Below are 15,104 nucleotides of genomic sequence, written 5' to 3' on the forward strand. Positions count from 1 at the left end.
TTTATTATTTTAGTTGTTGTTGTTGTATTTTATTGATGTATTTATGATATTGAAGTGAAATCTGATGGCCTTAAAGAGATCTGCATGCCAGCCGATCATAACAGGTGTTATTTGCATATAGAACTTGCGTTTCAAGTAGCAAAAGCAGCAATTAAATGCAGACTGGTTTAAAAGAGGTCCACAGAGACTCCGGCTGAGCTGCGACCAGCAGCATTTTGGAGAAACTGTTGTGTGACAGGAGTTGGTTGCAATCTCCCTCATCTCATACATTAATTGGTCACACATTGTATTTCAGCAGGCTTCCTTGTAAGTGTGTCAGACACTTTTTTTGTTTTCTGGTTTGTGGCCAAGCTGCCTTTGGCCTTGTGGGCTGCAGACATCCTCATTCTGTCAGTTTTAGCCTTCTGTTCATTTTCTGCCTACACTTCCGGTGATTTATGGATGAAAAGTAAAAGTGTGTGATAAATGCATTAGGATTCAGGCTCTCTGGTCTCAGCTCTTGTGGCGAAACCGGTCTCTTGGGTGAACATGAACCATCCTGTTAGCGTGTGAGAGGCAAATCTACTTTAACCTGCAGAAATACCCATATTAAAATGCTCAAAACTACATATCCGGTACTGTGCAAATGCTTTAGGTGCTTTTTAAAAAATCTTTATTTATATTTTTTGCTTTAAAGAGCCGGAAATATCATTTTTAGGTTCCTTTAGCAAACTCCAAGGAGGCCTAAAACTGAGTTTGGAAATGAATATCTTTTACTGGCACACTAAAGCAAAAGAAAAGTCTTTGTAAAACATCTCTGTGCCTTAGTTGTTTCACAGCACTTGATTTTCACAAGAACTGAGGAATTGTTTGGTCTTCAGGGCTCGCTGTATAATTGGGCTTATTCAGATTGCCACGTTCAGTGAGTTCTTGAGAAGCACACAGTTCTCTAGAACATCATTGTGTGGTGTAGTCTTCACTGGAAAAGCCAAAGCCATTCATTAGAAGGAGGTGTCCACACACTCTTGGCCGTGTAGTTGATAGAAATGCATGGGTGTTTCTTTAGTCCTCTTCATTATTCCACACAGCATCAGCAAGAACTCACTTTATTCTCAGATACTATAAATATTCATTAAAGGTGACCTCATGATACTTTTTTTAATTATTCTGCATATTCCATATATTTGTATTTTATTTTAATTTTCTACACTTCAGATTTTGAGGTGAAATCTAACAGTGTTGAGGCCAGCCAATCATAACAGTCATTTACACAAAGAAATCATACATTTCAAGTAGAAAAACAGGATTTTACATCCACTTTCATCAGAGAGGGTGGAAGAAAACAAACAAACATTACAACAGATTATAAAAACCAAATATATGATGATTCAGGTGTTATAACAGAGCTTTGTGCTTAGTCATTTAGCACTCTATTGTGGAGGTCTCGCCCCATGAATTATTTACGAGCCCTGTTCTTAAATTAGCCATTAGATCCACTTACAGGACACATTGTAGGAAATTACAAGAAGTGACTAATCCATGGAACTGAACACCTTTAGTTGTCAAAACTCTTTTCTTGTTTGGACACGTCAAGCTCGTTCAAGGAGCTCCAGGAAACATGGTTCCTTTCTAATAATGTGCGGTCAGCTCCTTTCCTCCCAGCTCTTGCATGATGGGAGATTATGACTGTGGATTTGGATCAGGGTGGCCGGGCCAATCCTGAATTTGCTGAGCACCACTAAATCAGATCCATATATAACATGAGCTTTTCTATCTTTATAGCCGGCTCATACGCATGTGTGCATCTATTCAGTGTCACATCTCCATTAAGCACTATTTGAAATGACTTTTTTTATTTTTGTGCTTGTGTAGTTTCACATACATGATTAAAATCAGTCAGAGGGAGAGGTAATGTGGGAGGAGTTCTTGGCCTTACGTACTGGACGTGTTTGTAATGTTCTTAAATGTTTTACAGAGCATTTGTGGATGGGACACTTTGCCCTCATGTTACCTGTGTTTTGGTAGACTGACACAGGTGTTCTCGGTATGAATGTGACAGAACATGACAGCTTCATGTATGTGGATGAAGTCATGTTACAAACGAGTTGAACAGGAATGGTGAGACGTGTGGTCACATACTGAAGCTCATGTGTCTTTAGTCGCTCATTGTGGCTTTGCAGTGGCTATATCATGTGTTCTTGACCTTTGTAGTCTCCATCTGTCTATTCTTGTCTCCTCTCTGTCTCGTCTCATTTCATATAGCTGCATCTCTTTTTATTTGTCTCTCTTTTCTGGTCTCACGTCTCGTTTGCTGACTCATCGTCTCTACTCTCATCTCTTGTGTCTGTTTTCATTTGGTCTCATCTCAGCTTGTCTCTCTTCACTTTTCAAGTCATCTCTTTTCTCTTTTTCTTTCTTATTGTTTATTCTCTCTTCTCGTCTCTTCTATTCTAGTCTCGTCTCATGTCTTTCTCATCTAGTCTCTTTTGCTTTGTAAATGTCTTCTATTCTCGTCTTTTGTCTCATTCCTGTCCCTTGTCTGTCTTGTCTTTCCTCATCTAGTCTCTTTCCCGTTCCTCATCTCAACTTGTCTCTCGTTTGGTCTCTTCTCATACAGCTTGTCTTCCCTTGTCCCCTCTTGTCTCTCGTCTCTCGTCTCCTCTCAGCTCAGCTCGAGTGTATGCTCTGGCTGTTTCTCGTGGTCATTGTGAGTGTGTCTCCTGAGTGTTGTCTGGTAAAATGATCTCATTCTTAATTGATGAGTCTGCAGGGCAGCTGTTTGTGTGTTTCCTAGAAAGCAGTAATTCCTCTCTGGGTGTAGTTTTACACTCGTGGGCCAAACAGTCCTGCACGATAAGATATTTGTTGATATTTATAATCAGCTATAATCAGTACAAATTGTATATATATAGCTGATGTTTTGTTGTTGCTAAAATAGTAGTCTAAGTACAAAATACAACTAGGTTTGCATATGCAGTAAATAACTAACATATCCCTTTATGATCTTCCATTTTCAGTTCAACACAAACTCTTCCAAAAGCACTAATTCATGATCATATATACAGTACAGACCAAAAGTTTGGAAACATTACTATTTTTAATGTTTTTGAAAGAAGTCTCTTCTGCTCATCAAGCCTGAATTTATTTGATCAAAAATACAGAAAAAAAAATGTAATATTGTGATATATTATTACAACTTAAAAAATAATTGTTTTTAAATTTATTATACTTTAAATTATCATTTATTTCTGTGATGCAAAGCTGAATTTTAGGATCATTATCACATGATCCTTTAGAAATCATTCTAATATTGATGATTCATTATCAAAGTTGGAAACAGTTCTGCTGTTTAATATTTTTTCAGAACGTGATACTTTTTTAGGATACTTTGATGAATAAAAAGTAAAAAAAAAAAGAAGAAGCTTTTTTTAAAATATAAATATTTTGTAATAACAATATACACTACTGGTCAGTAATTTGGGGTCAGTAATTTTTTTTTCTTTCTTTTTTTAAATAAAATCAATACTTTTATTCAGCAAGGATGTGTTAAATTGATAAAAAGTGATAGTAAAGAAAATATATTATTAGAATATATATTATTAGAATTTTTTTATTTTTATTTTGAATAAATGCAGTTCTTTTTAACCTTTTATTCATCAAATATATTAGACAGCAGAACTGTTTCCAACACTCATAATAAATCAGAATATTAGAATGATTTCTAAATGATCATGTGATAGACTGGATGTTACATGTGACACTGAAGGCTGGAGTAATGATGCTGAAAATTCAGCTTTGCATCACAGGAATAAATAATTTTTTTAAAAGTATATTCAAATAGAAAACTATTATTTTAAGTTGTAATAATATTTTACAATATTACTGTTTTTTTCTGTATTTTTGATCAAATAAATGCAGGCTTGATGAGCAGAAGAGACTTCTTTCAAAAACATTAAAAATAGTAATGTTTCCAAACTTTTGGTCTGTACTGTATATGTATGTATGTATGTATATATGTGTGTATATATATATATAGCTGATGTTGCATTGTTGCTAAAATGGTATTCTCAGTACAAAGTAAGACCAGGTTTGCATATGCAGTAAATAACTAACAGTCTGACAGACGTATTCCTTTTATGATCTTCCATTTTCAGTTCAACACAAACTCTTCCAAAAGCACTTATTCATGATCATATATATATATATATATATGAATTCAATTCTATCACTTTTGCTATCTATGGGTCATTTGCCTTGTCATAATATAAAGGGATCGTTCACCCAAGAAAGAAAATTTTGTCATCATTTATTCATGATGGTAGCCATTGACTTGCATAGTATGTAAAAAAAAAAAAAAATTAACTATGGAAGTCAATGGCTACCGGCAATTGTTTGGTTCCCCATATTCTTAAAAATATCTTCTTTGATCTAGATGTGCATTGATCTACATCATAAGCCTAGCTGATAAAGTCAAGTTAGTTATGAAACACTGAAGAAAATATGGATAAGTGGATTTAAAAGAATCTTACCTGCTACTCACCCTTGTGGTTTTATTATCATTTTGTGTTGTAATTTGTTCAGTATTTTTGTTCCTAGCTGTTAAATGAGCAGAGACATCTGAATGCCAGCTCATTTGATATTGGATGCTCAGGCTGCCAACATAAAACAGTTTGGAAGCTGTTAAATGGACACTCCCATGTTTGAAATGTGTTGGCACCTGTGTACTGTATGTACAGTAGATGAGAGATGTGATTGTGACTCTACTGCCCCCTGCTGACCGAATGCGAGCTATTTGTTAAAGGTCAGGACGATCGGTGGGCCTGTCAGACAAATAAATAATCAGAGGATGGTACAAACAAGATGCACATAATTCAGTTAATCATTTAACAAGACAGCATTCAGTTTTGTGGATTTAAAATATTTACAAACTCTAATTGAAAATGTTATTGTTCTAGTACCAAGCAAATATTGTGTACAGGATGTACAGGCCGTGATTTAACAATTCAGTCCCATTCTGCTCTAAATGTCAGTCTGATGTGTGTGTGTGTTGTGTATTTCAGTACAGCGGAGGGCTTTGTGGGCTCAGATGTCTCTACAGGCTGGGAAACCTTCATGCAGGCGCTCGGCTACTTCCTGAAGATGTTCTTTGGGTCGGCTGCTTTGGGCACACTCACTGGTCTCATCTCTGCTGTCGTATCCTTATGATTTAATGTGTGTGTGTTTTTGGTTTAGTGGTTTTAGTTGTATTAATACATTTTATTAATATAATTATTTATATTGCATAATTAATGACATAATCATTAAGGGATTAATATGTGCTTCATAAGTACTAATAAACAGTCAATATTCTAGTAATACGCATGTTAATAAGCACCTAGGTAATAGTGAATAGTTTTTACTTTCATATCTTTTGTACATAGTCCTGTGAGATTATGTTTCTGAACGAGAGCACGCAGGCTCTGAAACACTTCGACCTGAGGAAGACTCCGTCTCTGGAGTTTGGGATGATGATTATATTTGCATACCTCCCGTATGGTCTTGCTGAGGGCATCAAACTCTCCGGTGAGTTAAAAGCACATCCTGATGAGTTTAACCGTGTAATACTGTGTTATCAGTAAGATGTTGTGATTTCAGGATCAGGGTTAATTCAGCAGAATGGTTTCTTTTTCTGTCTGTAGGTATCATGGCCATTCTGTTCTCAGGTATTGTCATGTCTCATTACACTCATCATAACTTATCGCCAGTCACTCAGATTCTCATGCAGCAGACGCTCCGAACCGTGGCCTTCATGTGCGGTGAGTGCCTCACACAACACTCCCAAACCTTCTGCTGTTAACAGGAACCTTACTCTTTTCTGTTTTGATTCCACAGAAACCTGTGTGTTTGCCTTCCTGGGGCTGTCCATCTTCAGTTTCCCTCATAAGTTCGAGCTGTCTTTTGTCATCTGGTGTATAGTATGTGTCCACACAATGCTTGTTTCTACTTGTTTGTCTCGCTCCAGAGCATTATTACTCTCTCTGCTCTTCAGTATCTGATAAAACATGAATAATTGCTGAACACTGGCTCTTTGGAATGGTATCTGATGTCACAAGTTGATGAATATAATGTATATCAGTTGTAAAAGTGGCTTTCTCATGAAGTGCTCTCCTGTCACAGGTTCTGGTTCTCGTCGGTCGGGCTGTGAATATCTTCCCCCTCTCCTTTCTGCTCAACTTCTTCAGAGATCATAAAATCACTCCCAAAATGATGTTCATCATGTGGTTCAGCGGTAAGATGAATGTTAGTTTCCATGTGGTTTGAAAGCTTGACGTGAGTTTCTTTTTTTCTCTTTTAGTCTTATAATAGAAACTGGGGGAAATTCTTATGCTTTCACATTTTTATGCTTCAAATATTTACTTTATCCGACGTCATCTTTACATACAGCAATTAGTCACTATTCCTTCTTCACCATTTTAAAAGACATTTTAGTTTTTTAGTAGTTCATGTCAATTGTTTTATGATAATGTGTACATTTTTAGAGTCGTAACAGAGAGCAGACGTCTTCTGTGCTGATGTGCTCAGGTCTGCGGGGTGCGATCCCGTACGCCCTCAGTCTTCATCTGGGTCTGGAGCCCATAGAGAAGCGGCAGCTGATCGGCACCACCACCATAGTCATCGTGCTCTTCACCATCCTGCTGCTGGGGGGCGGGACCATGCCCCTCATCCGCATCATGGACATCGAGGAGAGCCAATCACGGCGCAAGAACAAAAAAGACATCAACTTGAGCAAAACTCAGAAAATGGTGAGAGAACGCTTATCCTTGTAATTTTCTTTTCACAAGTGGAAAGCCTTGATTTAAAGGTGTCATGACATGGGTTTTTTTATTTTATTATTATGGTCCCCTAGGTGCAATTATAGTATTACTACAGTTTTTAAAAAAAAAAAAAAACTTTTAAAATGTAGTGAATTATGACATTTTCCCACCCTGTTTCTCATCCTTTGATTCAAACAGTCTGTTTTTGGGTTATTTCCCCTTTAAGAGTTCAGTGTTAACGCCCGCTGTTATGATTGGCTAACGATAGTGCCTATGGAACCAATTATTAACATCCCCAGCCAGAACATTTGTGGATTGAGCGTAACTGTTTAGTAGCGGGTGATGCATTCGAAGCGATGGCTCTTGCAATGATGAAACCTTATATGTTTGAGCACATCTGCGTGGCATTGTAATTTTCCTGTACACAGACCCACTCGCTGTCCGTCGACTGAACACTTGTGAGACGCGCGGCGCGACAACGATACGAAATGAGCGTAGTTGTCTTGTGCTGGAGGCGGTCATATGCAAATGGTTGGAACCTCACTTCGCACCATGACGTCACTTCTTACCATGGATCCAGAACGAGCTGTATTTAGAGCTTGATTAAATAAATGGCTCGTTTATAATGGGGAGGACGTCTTAAGCTATGAAACTTGCAGGACGTTTTAATGGTACAAAAACCTCTTATATTCCAAAAGATCAAGGCAAATTTGGTTTCTCATTTCATGACCCCATTAAGGACAGTGGATCCTATTGATGAAATTTAGGAGTAAATTCAGAGTAATTTACATGTAAAAGGAACCTTTTTAAAAAAATCCACCAGATTTACAAAAGTTTTGTGTATGCTCATTCAGTTTGTCAGGTGTGACATTAATTTTTTAAAATAAGAAAAAAAAAAAACGACACAAAAAGTGGGTGAAATATGAGAGCCCAGAGCAGTGGCGGTGTTTCACGAAAACCTGGGGTAGGGCGTAATTCCCTGTGGCCATGCATACAACAACAACATTCCTGAACGATAAACCCACATTAGACCTAAACAAAGTGCATGATGCACTATTAAATCAAATTCACAGTGAACAGCTTTAAATATAAAAACAGAAATCTTACCTCATCTGTGCAGATAATTGAAGCAATAAACTGCGACTGCGCACGCGCCACACAAAAAGTTATTGTTTTTTCTAATAATGCATATATGTATACATTTATATTATTTTGTAAAATGGAATTCTATGTTGTTAAAATAATAATAATAATAATAAAAAGGAAACTTTTTAATCCTGAAAGGGGTGGTTGATCAGCTTTTTTCGAAAGCTTGATTGTGTTTATGGGGTGCAGTGTAACACGTGTTCAAGCTTCGTTATAAAAAAAAAATAATAAAAATAACATATTTTACCTTTTATTTTTCACCACAGTTTCCATTCTCATCAAACCGGTCTGTTGAGTTCCTGGTTCTATGAAGCCCTTCCCTCAGAAATAGGCAATGGGCTCTGATTGGTTAGTGGGCTCAGTGTGTTTGTGAATTTGCTAACCGCCTAGTGCACGTTATCCGGAAACGTCATGCCCCCTTACAATTACGGGTAGTTGCATGTTCCCGGGGGCGGGGTTCATGTAAACATCTGGGTTAGTGATGTCACAAACCCAGGAAGAAGCTCGTTGCAGTCCCTACCAGCCATTTTTTGTAGTCCTTAAAGGGGTGATATGATGCGATTTTAAATTTTTCTTTTTTTCTCTTTGGAGTGTTACAAGCTCTTGGTGCATGAAGAAGATCTGTGAAGTTGCAAAGACTAAAGTCTCAAATCCAAAGAGATATTCTTTATAAAAGTTAAGACTGTGCCACGCCCTCCTAAAACACCTTGTTTAAACACACCCCCACGTCTCTACGTCACTATGTGGAAATATTTGGGTAATGCTGCCCAAATGTTCACGCAAAGAAAGAAGGCGTGGTTTCAGTAACTGCAGTTAGTGTTGAACAAGCTTCATCACTGTGTCTGCATGCGACTCCTTTCCCCTTTCAGACTTGAACTGATGGTAAAACTAAGGACATTACTAACAGTCTTTACATTTATTTTGAAAGAAGAAGCTCACGATTATGGAAAGGGGCATTACATTTCCGACGAGTGCTTGCGGTGTTCGGCCAATCACGATGCACTGGGTCAGTTGGCCAATCAGAGCAAACTGCGCTTGTCAGAAGCAGGTACTTTGTAGAAAACGACATGTTGGAGAGAGGCGGGGCATAGAGGACCTACAATAATGTACAGTATTTGAAAAAGAATGTGTTTTTTGAACATTAAAGCATGTCAACATATCCTGTTACACCAAATACATAAAAATAATGATCTTTAAAATAATGATCTTTAAAAAAGCATCATATGACCCCTTTAAACAGCGTTTGTGATATCATATAGATCATATAGAAACACAGGGCACATGCATTTTCCCATGAATTCTTCTTCAGGCCCCAGCTGACATGAGACTCTGGGTTTCTCTGTCTTCTTTAAAGCTCCCTATGACATAACAGGAGAGAAAGTACTGTCGAGTTTAACAGTATGATGAATAAATATTAACATCAAAATGTGGTTATTGCCAATACCGATATATCGTCACACCCTTAACTAACACGATGTCGATATTTCATGATTTGAATATCACGGTTATCGTCAATACCGGTATATCGCGACAGCCCTACCCGAACAGCATCATTAAATATTAACTAAAGTTCAAAAAGTGAAATCATAATCACCCACCCCTTGAATCCTGAAGCGGGATCCAGTCAGAGAAGTTGCCGTTGTCATCGTGACACAGCCCGCTACAAGCAACTGACACTATCAGAAACCTCGGCCTAGCAATGTTCAGGTTTGTTCTTCTGAAAGTATTTGGATTATCTAACGAGCATCAAGAATAAAGTTCAACATAAGCCTATACTGATTAAACACCAGTGTTTGATAAACATGTCACAATATAACACTAAGATTACACAAAAAGAGTTTTTACTCTTATAAAACACTGGCACAACTGAAAGTTGTCAGAATAAACACACAACACATCATCCTCGTTTCTATAAGTTTATATGGGCAAACAAACTCGTGAACGATTATGGTAAATATTGTGATCAAAATTCAGTATCATCACTGAAACAAAAACAAAGTGTTTGGGTGTTCTTTAGCACTGTTAATGCATGCTTGGGAGCAACGTTTGAAAATATGAACACTCACAAATCAGCAAATTTATCTCAAATCAAGTCACCTTTATTTGTATAGCACTTTATACAATATAGATTGTGTCAAAGCAGCTGTACAGAGTCAAACAGGAAAAAAGTTTGTCAAAAAAATGGAGGTGAAAAATAGTGACGGCTTTATGAGCAATTTACACAAAAATTAATTCTGCTCATGGTTCATGAATGAGGCCCATGCAAATGCAGAATAAAGGCGATTCTGGTTATAACTATTGGTATTAACACTCTAAAACATGAATTAATAAATCCAGAAAGAAAGGGAAACATGATTGTTTCAAATGAATTAATATAGTATAATAATTATTTTTTTTTTAGATTTTTTTTTTTTTTTGAGAGAGGCTTTGGTGTAGCCCCTCTTCATGAGGTGATAAGAGCAGAAGATCGTCAGCGTACAGGAGACATTTGATTTCTGTGCCCTCGAGGGTCAGACCAGGACAAGAGGACTTCTCCAGTGCTGATGCCAGTTCGTTAATATAGATATTAAACAGAGTCGGGCTGAGGCTGCAGCCTTGACGCACTCCTGTGTTCTGACTGAAATAATCAGTCCGTCTGTCGTTGATCTTGACACAGCATTTGTTCCCGTTGTATATGTCCTTTATGATGTCATATGTCTTTCCTCCTATTCCGCTTTGAATTAGTTTTAGAAAGAGTCCATTTTGCCATACTGAATCGAAGGCTTTTTTAAAATCAATGAAGCAGCCAAAAAATTTTCCTTGTTTTGTTTGATGAACATATTTTTGTATGAGTGTGTGGAGTGTGTAAATGTGATTTGAAGTTCTCTGTTTTGGCATAAATCCAATTTGACAATTGTTTAAAATCCTGTGTTCTTGGATGAACTGAATTAATCTGTCATTAATGATGGAGCAGAATAGTTTTCCGAGGTTACTGCTCATTGTGATGCCTCTATAATCATTTGGGTCGTACTTCTCACCTTGTTTAAAAATCGGGGTTATCACGTTCTCTTTCCAGATCTCAGGAAAGTGTGTAGATTTTAATAAGAGATTGAATAATGTTAGGATAGCGAGTCTCAGTTTGGGGCTGCTGTGTTTCAGCATTTCATTAGAAATTCCGTCTAAGCCACTTGATTTCTTATTTTTTAGGGATTTCATCTTCTCTGTCAGTTCAGTTAATTCTATGGGTATGTCTAAATGATTTAGCCAGTCTTTTGTAGTGTATTCCAGGTTATTTAGTTGGGAGGTCAGATGTTTTTGGGCGAGGGTTGGTTTGTTTTCTGAAATGTTCAGATATTTGGGTCGTAGATGGGAAGGTGTTTGGCCTCTTTGGATTTGTCTAAATTGTTCCATAACTCCCAAAAATAATTTTGATCGATTGCTTTTTCAATTCTGTTTATTTTTATTTTAATGTGATCAGTTTTCTTCTGTATTAATAGTGACTTGTATAGTTTAAGGGTTTGTTGATATGTGGCTCATATTTGTTGGTTTGCAGGGTCTCTGTGTTTTTTATTTGATAATGATCTTAATTCTTTTCTTAGTTTTTGGCATTCTTTATCAAACCAAGCATCTTTAGCGGTTTCTTTTTTACATCTCTCTATTTTTTTTCGCTCTCTACTCTCCTCTTCTGAGGGCTCCGACCCCTCTCTCTCCCTCTCCCCTCATCCTCTCCCCTCTCTCTCTTCTGACCCTCTCTCTCTCTCTCTCTCTCTCCCTCTCTCTCTCCCTCCCTCTCTCTCTCTCTCCTCTCTCTCTCTCTCTCTCTCTCTCCCCCTCTCTCCTCTCTCTCTCTCTCTCTCCCTTCTCTCTCTCTCTCCTCTCTGTCTCTCCTCTCTCCTCTGCCTCTACTCATCTCCTCCTCTCTCTCTCTCTCTCTCCCTCCCTCTCTCCTCTCCCTCTCCTCCCTCCTTCTCCTCCTCTCTATCCCTCTCTCTCTCTCTCTCTCTCTCTCTCTATCTCAGGGTGGTGATGTTGTTTATTATGATCTTTTGTAGTTGTTGGAGGAGGAGTATTATGATGCTAATTTTTTTGAGGGGGGGTATGTAGGGTTTCCTGTGGCTTGATGCCAAGTATCTGAACCCTTTCTTCACCCGTAGACTCACACAAGAGGTTAGACTGCTCATGCTCCTAACCTTCATACACATTAATCCAGTTATACAAAAAAAAAAAAATAGGGTTCGTAATCTGTTATTCTTCCTTCCTCTGTAAGACCTGCTGCATGGGCGGATCCAGATGAAGACGCTCACTAATAAGTGGTACGAGGAGGTGCGTCAGGGTCCGTCTGGCTCTGAGGATGAGGACGATGAGGCAGAACTGCTCTGAGACAATCTTATGAGGAGAGATGTGGCTGAATCTCACATCATGTGGCACCAAGTATACGGACTGAACCGCACTGGGATGGGCCTCTTTGGTTTCACACAGGAATAAACGAGGAAAAGAACGGTTATGTGTGGTGCAAAAAGCCTGAGATTGTTATATATAACAAAAGAATAAAGATTGAAGGCTGAAGAGAATTTGAGGCAGAAAGCAAAAAAATAAAAAATAAACCGCAATATTGGACACATTTCTGTCATTTTTTCATAAGTTGAAGAACCGTAATGTAACACAAGATTCTAGCACTACATTTGTTTTGGTGGTTTGGTTTCACATACAGGCAACTGACAATGAATGTTTGTGTTCGGTAATTAATTTAACAAACATAACCTATTTTTCTTTCTATGAAATATTTATTTGTGTTGTCTTTATAAATGGGAGTAAAAGAGTATTTTACAATGTTTCTCCACACTGTATTTTGTAGCAGACTTGAGTTTATAATTAATTCTAATGAAGTTATGAATGAAGGACTTGTATATGTGCATAATTTATGTGTTGTATGCACAAAGCTGCAGTGGGAAAGTGATGTAAAAAAAACATGTGAATAAATGATGGATTCCAGTAACTTGTGTGTGGTCCAACACTGTCCAGTCCTTTATACATTTGCTCCTAAATGTAGAAGCACAACAGACATCAGGTGGGGCACACTGTAACATCTGAGCGACACGTAACAAAGCTTAGAATCTGATTTAATGAAAAAAAAAAAATTATATATATATATATATATATATATATATATATATATATATATATATACACACACACACAAAACAAACTAAAATATTTTTGAAATAAAATAATGGCATTTTTTTAAGGATTAAAAATAAACAAATTTTGGAGTTTGACAATAACACAAGACAGACGAGCAAAAATGATTTATTTCTTAAAATAATTTCTGTACTAATAATTTAACATACAGAACACAGCTGTTACAGCAGGAGCAACTTCATTTACATTAAGGGCAGTAAACTGTAAGTGTATAAAAGGTTTGAGCTTAGGATGTTCGGGTTCATTCTGCCTCTGGGTAACCAAAGGTACAACATGTACTTTATCACTGCCTTGCTGTAAAAAACATTTTCATTGAGATCGTCAGCGTCCTCATAGTTTTTTCTTACTATAGCATAGTTTAATAATAGCAGGGCACATTGTAACCAAGCGGCAACCTCCTGCTCTCTCTTAAGCAAACAAGGAAATGACTAAAACTGCAATTCGTCAATTATTTTGGTCTATATAGCTAATTTTGCCCTTCATGACAACTGTGAGGGGGTGAATGTTTTTATAACTCATCAAATTATATTAAGCCTTAAAGTTCTGCATAATTAAGGGCGTGGCCACTTGAGTGACATGTGGATTGCCGCTCCTGACACTGCGGGCGTGGTTTCAGCAGCCAGCTCCCGTCTTTTTGCCCATTTTCGATGATCCGGGAGTGACGCGCTGTCAAGATGGAGACGGCCCGCTCCGCCCACTTTGAGCTTCAAAAACGTTCCCAATCTGTGCAACTGGAATTTGAAACTGGTTAGTTTCTTCTGCTAGTAAGGAAAGCATTAAAGAAACTGCTAAACTGCTAAATAACAGATTGGAGATTAAAATAAGATTTGTCTCATTTTAAATAAACGCTAAAAATTGAGACAAAAAAATTACTTCAGTCAGAAATGTACTTTTGCTATGGTAAAATAAATGTTTGGTGATATCTTCAAAAGATTTTTGAATTTTGGCCACTGATCTATATATGACTGGATCGCTCATCGCGCTCAACAGGCAGTGAAGCCCCCAGAAGTGATCGATCCGCCATCATACTAATCAAACGGGAATCAGTTTTTATGTTATGTGTATGCAAATTCATTTTCACTTCAGATGTTATCTGCAATGTTTATGGTCTTATTGGGAAGGATAAGCAATATATCCAACACAAAATATAGCCTATTTCTTTATCTACGTAATTATTCAGGAATTATTAAACATGAACGTATTAGTATCAGAAATTGATTTGAATATACAATAAATAATATAATAGCCTCTGTTATTATATTGCTCTATACTGAAATTAAAAGCTTAACTTACCATCTTGAAATAAAGCGTCATGTCCATACTGTATGTAGTCAGTTATTTGTCTGAATTAATTATAATGTGTATAATATAAATGTCCTGATTGAGCAACATCCATTTCAGACTCTCCAAGATGTTTACTAGCATAACCGTTTCCATGTAAAATGTTGTATGCTAAATTAATAATTCATTTAACCACCTTTTAAATCATTACCAGCTTCAAAATGAATGCTGTTAATGAAATCATTATTGAAACATTTGTAGTTAGCGACTACTGTACGAATAAAAACACTAATAAAAGTTAAATAAACAACGAATAACTGTACAAGGCGAATAAAGGTATATGTGTATACAAAGCATAAATCTTTCTTCAGATTTCAGAATAAGCACTTTGTCTTTTGTTACATTTATGTTGAGGTTGTGTCCATGAACATAGCTTTTTAATAAGTAGGGGAAATTCCCAACATTAAAAAATAACTGTTTACATGTCTAGGGTGTTTGTATTGTAAGAATGTATAGGGATACTTAATATTTAAAAACGCTGACATGTTAGGTGATGTTTTCTCTTTAAAATTATACAATTTCCTATTAATTCAATTCATTTAATAGAATGTTTACGCACACTAGGGATTACCAATATGGCGGCACGGCAGCTTCACTTTCATGATGTCATGAGCAATCCAGCGCTCTATTATAGATCAGTGATTTTGGCACATTTTCCTTTATAAA

At 37.0% G+C, this 15,104-nt stretch overlaps 1 pseudogene; it reads left to right on the forward strand.

Annotated features, from left to right (window-relative positions):
* Window positions 1-12,894, forward strand: part of LOC109091058 — a 29,426-nt pseudogene extending 16,532 nt beyond the window's left edge.
* The last annotated feature ends 2,210 nt before the right edge of the window (window positions 12,895-15,104 follow it).

Source organism: Cyprinus carpio, chromosome A23 (genome assembly GCF_018340385.1).
Source record: "Cyprinus carpio isolate SPL01 chromosome A23, ASM1834038v1, whole genome shotgun sequence".
Lineage (NCBI taxonomy): Eukaryota > Metazoa > Chordata > Actinopteri > Cypriniformes > Cyprinidae > Cyprinus > Cyprinus carpio.